The sequence below is a fragment of the Mastomys coucha genome, unplaced genomic scaffold, assembly GCF_008632895.1.
Source record: "Mastomys coucha isolate ucsf_1 unplaced genomic scaffold, UCSF_Mcou_1 pScaffold9, whole genome shotgun sequence".
Taxonomy (NCBI): domain Eukaryota; kingdom Metazoa; phylum Chordata; class Mammalia; order Rodentia; family Muridae; genus Mastomys; species Mastomys coucha.
In genome coordinates, this window is record NW_022196915.1 from 70,147,820 (window position 1) to 70,154,718 (window position 6,899).

The window sequence follows — 6,899 nt, forward strand, 5'->3', positions numbered from 1 at the left end:
ACAGGGCCAAGGGCCTCTCCTCCCATTGATGACCAACTTGGCCATCCTCTGCTATACATATACTGCTGCAGCCATTAGTCCCACCATGTGTACTCTTTGCTTGGTGTTTTAGTCCCTGGCAACTCTGAGGGTACTAGTTAGTTCATATTGCTGTTCATCCTAAGGGGATCCTGTGCTCAGTCCAATGGATGGCTGAGAGCCTCTACTTCTGTATTAATCAGGTAATGTCAGAGCCTCTCAGGAGACAGCTATATCATGCTCCTGTCAGCCAGCACTTGCTGGCATTCACAATAGTGTCTAGATTTGATGATTAAATATGGGAAGGATTCCCACGTGGAGAAGTCTCTGAATTGTCCTTCCTTTAGTCTCTGCTCTATAGTTAGTCTCTACAATTCCTTCCATGGGTATTTTGTTCCCCTTTTTAAGAAGGAACGTAGTATCCACACTTTGGTCTTCTTTTCTCTTGTGTTTCTTGTCATTTGTGGATTGTACTTTGTGTATTCGAAGCTTCTGGGCTAATATCCACTTATCAGAGAATGCATAACATGACCCTACACAATAGTCACAAATAATATAAAATACCTTGGTGTGACTCTAAAACTATATTTTAATTCTTGTTAATTGCCTGCTATTTGACCTTCCTCATCCTCTGCTAGTCAACCGTTCCTTATTTTTTTATACTTTATACTCTATACACAAGTACATTTTTATGTATGTACACATACCATTGGGTAGATACTCCATATGAAAGAGGGCATTTCTTTCTTTCTGAAATTGTGTGATCTTAATTAATATTATATATTCTAATTTCATCCTTTTATGCAAATTTTGAATATAATTTTCTTTAGAGTTGAATAGTTTTCATATGTATATATGTATGTCTCTTAATATTTATATATCTCTCTATATATATGGGTGAATAGATTGATAGGTAGAAATATAAAGATAGATGATATATAGATAGATAGATAGATGATAGATAGACAGACAGACAGATAGACAGACAGATAAGTAGGTAGATAATAGATGAGAGTATATACATGCCAAATTTTCATTATAAAACATTTTTATTTGTTGATGGAAAGAGATTGATTGAAAGCAATTGCTTCAGTAAACATAGCAGCAATACACCTGGATTGGCATATATCTCTGTGATATGGTTGGAGTGCTCTGGGTATATTCCTAGAAGTGAAATACCAGAATCATATATTCACACTCTTTTCAAGTTTTAAAAAAGAGAGAGTTATGAAAAAGCATATAAAATGAAGACCTTTTATAGTTCTGACAATCATATATTTTTCATTTTCAGTGGTGAACAAGTATATGGAATATATATTCAATAGTTAAAATATAAATTCTAATGTGAAGTTTAATAACTTCCATTTCAATGGCTACTTATGAATGTATAGAAGTTCACTGAGTTGTATAATCTTTGAGTCTGGTTAATTTTGCTTTCTGGTTCCTTTTATTTGCGACATTTTGTGATATATTTAAAATAAAAATATATGAAAGTAAAATAAAAGTACTTTAACTTAAGCGACCATATATTAGATATACCTGCTAGGGCTGGGTGGTGGTGGCGCACACCTTTAATCCCAGCACTTGTGAGGCAGAGGTAGGCAGATTTCTGATTTCGAGGCCAGCCTTGTCTACAGAGTGAGTTCCAGGATAGCCAGGGCTACACAGAGAAACCCTGTCTCGAAAATCCAAAAACAAAAGAAAAAAGAAATACCTTCTAGGAATGCAAGAATGTACCATTATACACATACAAAGCTGTATATGGGCTTGAATCTCAGCTTCCCACAAAGTCATGATGAACGTATTTACATAGTCCTAGCAAAAATGTTATGTGAATATTTTCAATTTCAATGACTAAGAATTATTGTTCCCACATAGAACCTCATAAACATAATATTTCACTACTGATATTTCTATAAGCACTGAGAATCCTTGAGATACCAAATAAATTTGACCATTTTGCATTATTATACTTTTTGAAGGCTTATCTTCCTTGAAACTTCCAATGTTTCCAAATTACTCATATAAACCTGTTACAAATGACTTTGAACCATATTGTCAGACAGTTATATAGCAATTGTATCAAGTATAACCAATTTTGTTAGTTTATTTTTTTTTCATAGCTCAAACAAATGCCTATTAATCCTTTTACAAGCATGGAATATTTTAAATCATTTTGACTCAAGGTTTCAGGAATCAAAGTTCATGCTTTCTAATGTTCCTCAGCTTGTGGTATGAAAACAGAGTTACTCATATTCAGCTATAAAGGAAGAGGGGAAAATAACAAAAATAGAATAGGGAATATTAAACCGCCTAAAAGCATAATCCATGTCTTACTTCTTTTAAAAAGCCTCTATAATTTAGTACTACATTGGTATACTACCAATCCACAGAGGTGTTTATTCATTAAGTCAAAGCTCTTATAATGCAGTTCTTTCCTAATGATTGGAGAAAAAATGGATCCAATGTTTCCACACATGAACCTTGAAATAGTGGTACACAGTCATTCAGAGCATATTTACAAAGTAACTCAATCGCCTACTAAAGACAAAACAATTATATTTGCAAAACTGGTTTGTACATAATCTGGTAACCTATGATAAAAATACTTTTGTAGGAAAATAACAATTTTGAGAACTTCTCATATAAGACATAAAATTATATCAAAATGAAATTTATTCTCTAGTTTATATATGTCACTCATGCGATTTTCCTTTTTTTTAATTTCTCACTGAGATAAGCTAAATCAACAACACTTACTTGTTAAATCTACACCATCTTTTAGTAATTGTAGATATAACAGGAATTATGTCATGAAAACCCAGAGATTACGTTCTAGTTAGAAAAATGGTAAATATCAAATGGATATTTGATTATTCAATAAAGTGTTGTTTTATTTTTAGAAATTTTTAATTAAAAAAATTTAACATTATTCATATTTTAAAGTAAATATGTATATATATATGTATATATGTATATATATGTATATATATATGTATATATATATATATAAAAGCAAGTGTAGCAAATGTGTCTTTTAGATATAAATCCATATATTTTCAGTGGTCGACATGGCAAAACAATTACACCTAAAGTAGCAAATCATGAGCGGAGGCTCTATAAATTAGAAAAATTTCATTCTTGTCATTATCAGAGCACAAAAGATAAAATTTAAGACTTGGAAATAAATCTGTTCCTAGTTTTTGACAACTAAAATGCTTAAGGAAAAATGTATCTAAAATATATTGTGGGAGTACACACTCTTAGCCGATATCTTCAGAGACTCTAACAGCCTTGGTTTATTTATATTTTAATTCTATGCCTTATGCAGTGATTTATTTTAATTACTTTTATTTTTTTTACCCTCCAGTCATTACACCCATACTGGTCTGCCCTCCCAAAGTTCCTCATCTCACTCCTCCTCCCCCTACCCCTGACCTCATCTCCAAGAGTCTGTTCCCACACCCCAAACCAGGCCTTCCTACTCCCTGGGGCCTAAAGCTCCTCCAGGATTAGGTAGGTCTTCTCTTACTGAGGTCAGACCTGGCACTCCTCTGCTGTATATGTTTCAGGGACCTCAGGTCAGCTCTTGTAGGCTGCCTGGTTGGGGGCTCAGTCTCTGAGAGATCTTAGCGGTCCAGTCCAGGTTAGTTGAGACTGCTGGTCTTCCCATGTGGAAGTACTCTTCCTACTCAGCTCTTCTCACCCTTTGCCTAATTCATCCACAGGGTTCCCCTACTTCCATCCATTGGTTGGAAGTAAGTGGTCTGAGTCTTTCTCAGTCAAGTGCTTGTTGGATCTCTCTCATAGGGCAGTCAACCTAGGCTCCTGTCTGTAAGCACCCCATAGCGTCAGTAATAGTATCAGGTCTTGGAGCCTCCCCTTGAAATGGCTCCCAATTTGGACTGATCACTGGAATTCCTTTCCCTCAGGCTCTTCTTCATTGTTGTTCCTGCAGTTCTTTTAGAAAAGAACAATTTTGGGTCAGAATTTTTGACTGTGTGATGGCAACACCATACCTTCACTGGATACTTTCTACTGGAGGTGGACTCTGTAAGTTCTCTCTCCCCACTATTTGGAATTTTATTTAAGGTCCCTCCCTTTAAGAACTGAGAATCTCTCTCCTCCCAGGACTCTGGTACATTCTAGAGGGTCCTCCCATGTCCCATACCCTGAGGTTGCATATTTCTATTCATTCATATAGCACATCCCATGTTCCCCTTTCCTTTTCCCATCCCCTCTCCAACCCAGGTCCCTCCATCCCTCTGCCCACTGTGATTGCTTTCTCCTCCCTCTCAAGTGAGATTGAAGCAGCCTCACTTAGGCCCTTTCATTTGTGAACCTTCTTGAGTTCTGTGGAATGTATCTTCAGTATTCTGTACTTTTTAGGCTAATATCCACTTATTAGTGAGTACATGCCATGCATGGCCTTTTGGGTCTCAGTTACCTCACTCAGGGTAATATTTTTCCTGCTTCACCCATTTGCCTGCAGAACTCATGATGTTCTCATTCTTAAAAGCTGAGTAGTATTCCATTTTATAAATAAACCACCTTTTCTGTACCCAGTTTTCTGTCTTGGGACATCTGGGTCCTTTCCAGCTACTGGCTATCAAAATAAGTCCTCTATGAACTCGTGTCCCTGTGGCAGAGTGGGGCATCTTTTGGGTATATGCCCAAGAGTGGTATAGCTGGGTCTTCAGTTAGATCTATTTTCAATTTTCTGAGGAGCCTCAATATTTATTTCCAGAGTGGTTGTGCCAGTTTGCAATCCCACCAGCAGTGAAGGAGTGTTCCCTTTTCTCCACATCCCCGCCAACATGTGCTGTCATCTGAGTTTTTGACCTTGGCCATTCTGATTGGTGCAATGTGGAATCTCAGTGTCCTTTTGATTTGTATTTCCATGATCACTAATGACTTTGAACATTTCTTTAAGTGCTTCTTGGTCATTCTATATTTCTCCATTGTGAATTCGCTATTTGTTTTAACTTCACTGAACAGAGGTACTTTTATCATATCCTGATTATGATTTTCCCTCATTCTACTTTTTCAATTTTTCTGCCCAGCACATTGTGGATCTACTCTCTTTCTCTCTCTCTTTAGAAAACAAACAGGCTTCTTATGCTTAACATAAAATAAAAGGAGAAATCTACTAATACTTTGGAATTGAACAAAACAAACATAAAAAGAAAACAGTCAAATAGATAGCAAAAGAAACAGAAGCCCAGTTATTTGCACACCCAGGTATCTCATAAAAACACTGTAGTGGAAGCCAAAATATACACAAAAGATCTGGTGCAGTGCCATGCAGGCTTTGTGCATGTTGTCTCTGTACGTGTGAGCTGTTATGTGTGTGGATCATGTTGAAGGAGAAGCCCTGTGTCCTCCAGTCCCTCTGGTTCTTACATTGTTTTTACCTCCACCTCTGCAGGCTTCTTTTAACCTTGCAGCGAAGGGTTGGATGCCAGCATCCTGTTTAGGGATGAGTATTCTAAGCTCTCTCATTGTTTGCATATGATCTGGCTGTAAGTCTTTATTTTTCCCATATGTTGCAGAGGTAAGCTAAATGAGCTTAGCTTAATTGTCTTATTGAATAAAAGATTTCGACAGATATTCTAAAATCCTTCTGCTTGGACTCTATACAAAAAAAAGTTGCAGTGAATAATTTTACTTCAAGACACTCAAATTGACTAAGGAGATGTCAAGCATATTTATTTTCATAGAAATGAAAAACAATGTAATGACAGTTCTTCATTTCTAAACATGAAGACACAATACTTGAATAGAAGATGATCATTTGCTCTAAATTCATAAAAATTTTAAAGACTACAAAATGAAAGCCTCATAAAGAAAAAGTCGTGTGTTGAATTTAAAACAAATGTGTGCATTGTATTGAATGTTAAAGGTACTGCCTGAGAAACTGTAAGGACCACTTAATGTAAAGAAAACTAAAAAGTAAGTGTCTCTAAGCAACTAAGAGATACTGAGAGTGAAAGAAATATTCTTCCTATGGAAATGCATCCCAATTGACTATACAATTAAAAATGTTCTGCCCAAAATTATAAACATACAAGTACTGTTCTACACACGGAGGTAGGAATCTGTATTTGTGTATTTAAGAACAAATATGTAAACACATTTATACATATATATGCATATATATGCACACATACACATATATGTGTGTGCATGTAACAATAATTAATTTTAGAAAGTGGCCATGAATTTGAAAGAACAAAGAGGGATATATGAGAGGATTTAAAGAAAAAAAGAAAGATGACAATGCTCTAATTGTAAACTAAGGAAGAGGATGAGGAAAAGAAGGAAGAGAAGGATGAGGAAGAGGAAGAAGAAGAGGAAGAAGAAATATCCTTTTAAAATTTCTGAAGAAAAGATCCAAGATGACTTAAAACAAATCCTCACTCACTCATTGACAAAGGTTGAGCAGGCCTATCAAAAATGATTACTGGATCAAAGTGGTCATTGCTTAACAACTGAAGGTTGTCAGAGGGTCTTACTTTAGAGAATTCATCTTCATAACATCAAAGCTAACATAAGTGTAAGAGAAAATTTAGACTGATTTATTTGGAATTACTCACCAACTGTGATAATTCACAACAATCCCAGACATTAGAAGCTTCATTGCTCAAGGTAGTTCTATGAAAGTTAATAAAAATGTAGGAATTAAGACCTAATGAACGTTTTAAAAGGAGATTATCAGTGATAACTCACTGGTTATATATTTCTCAGTTTAGATTCAGAGGTAACCATTTTTCTCCTATATGTTGTTTACTCAAAATGTTCTACTACTACTGTCTTCTACTCTCTGCAGAGCTGAACCTGGGAATATATCATTACTTTGAACCTCTAAAAAAGAGTCATAA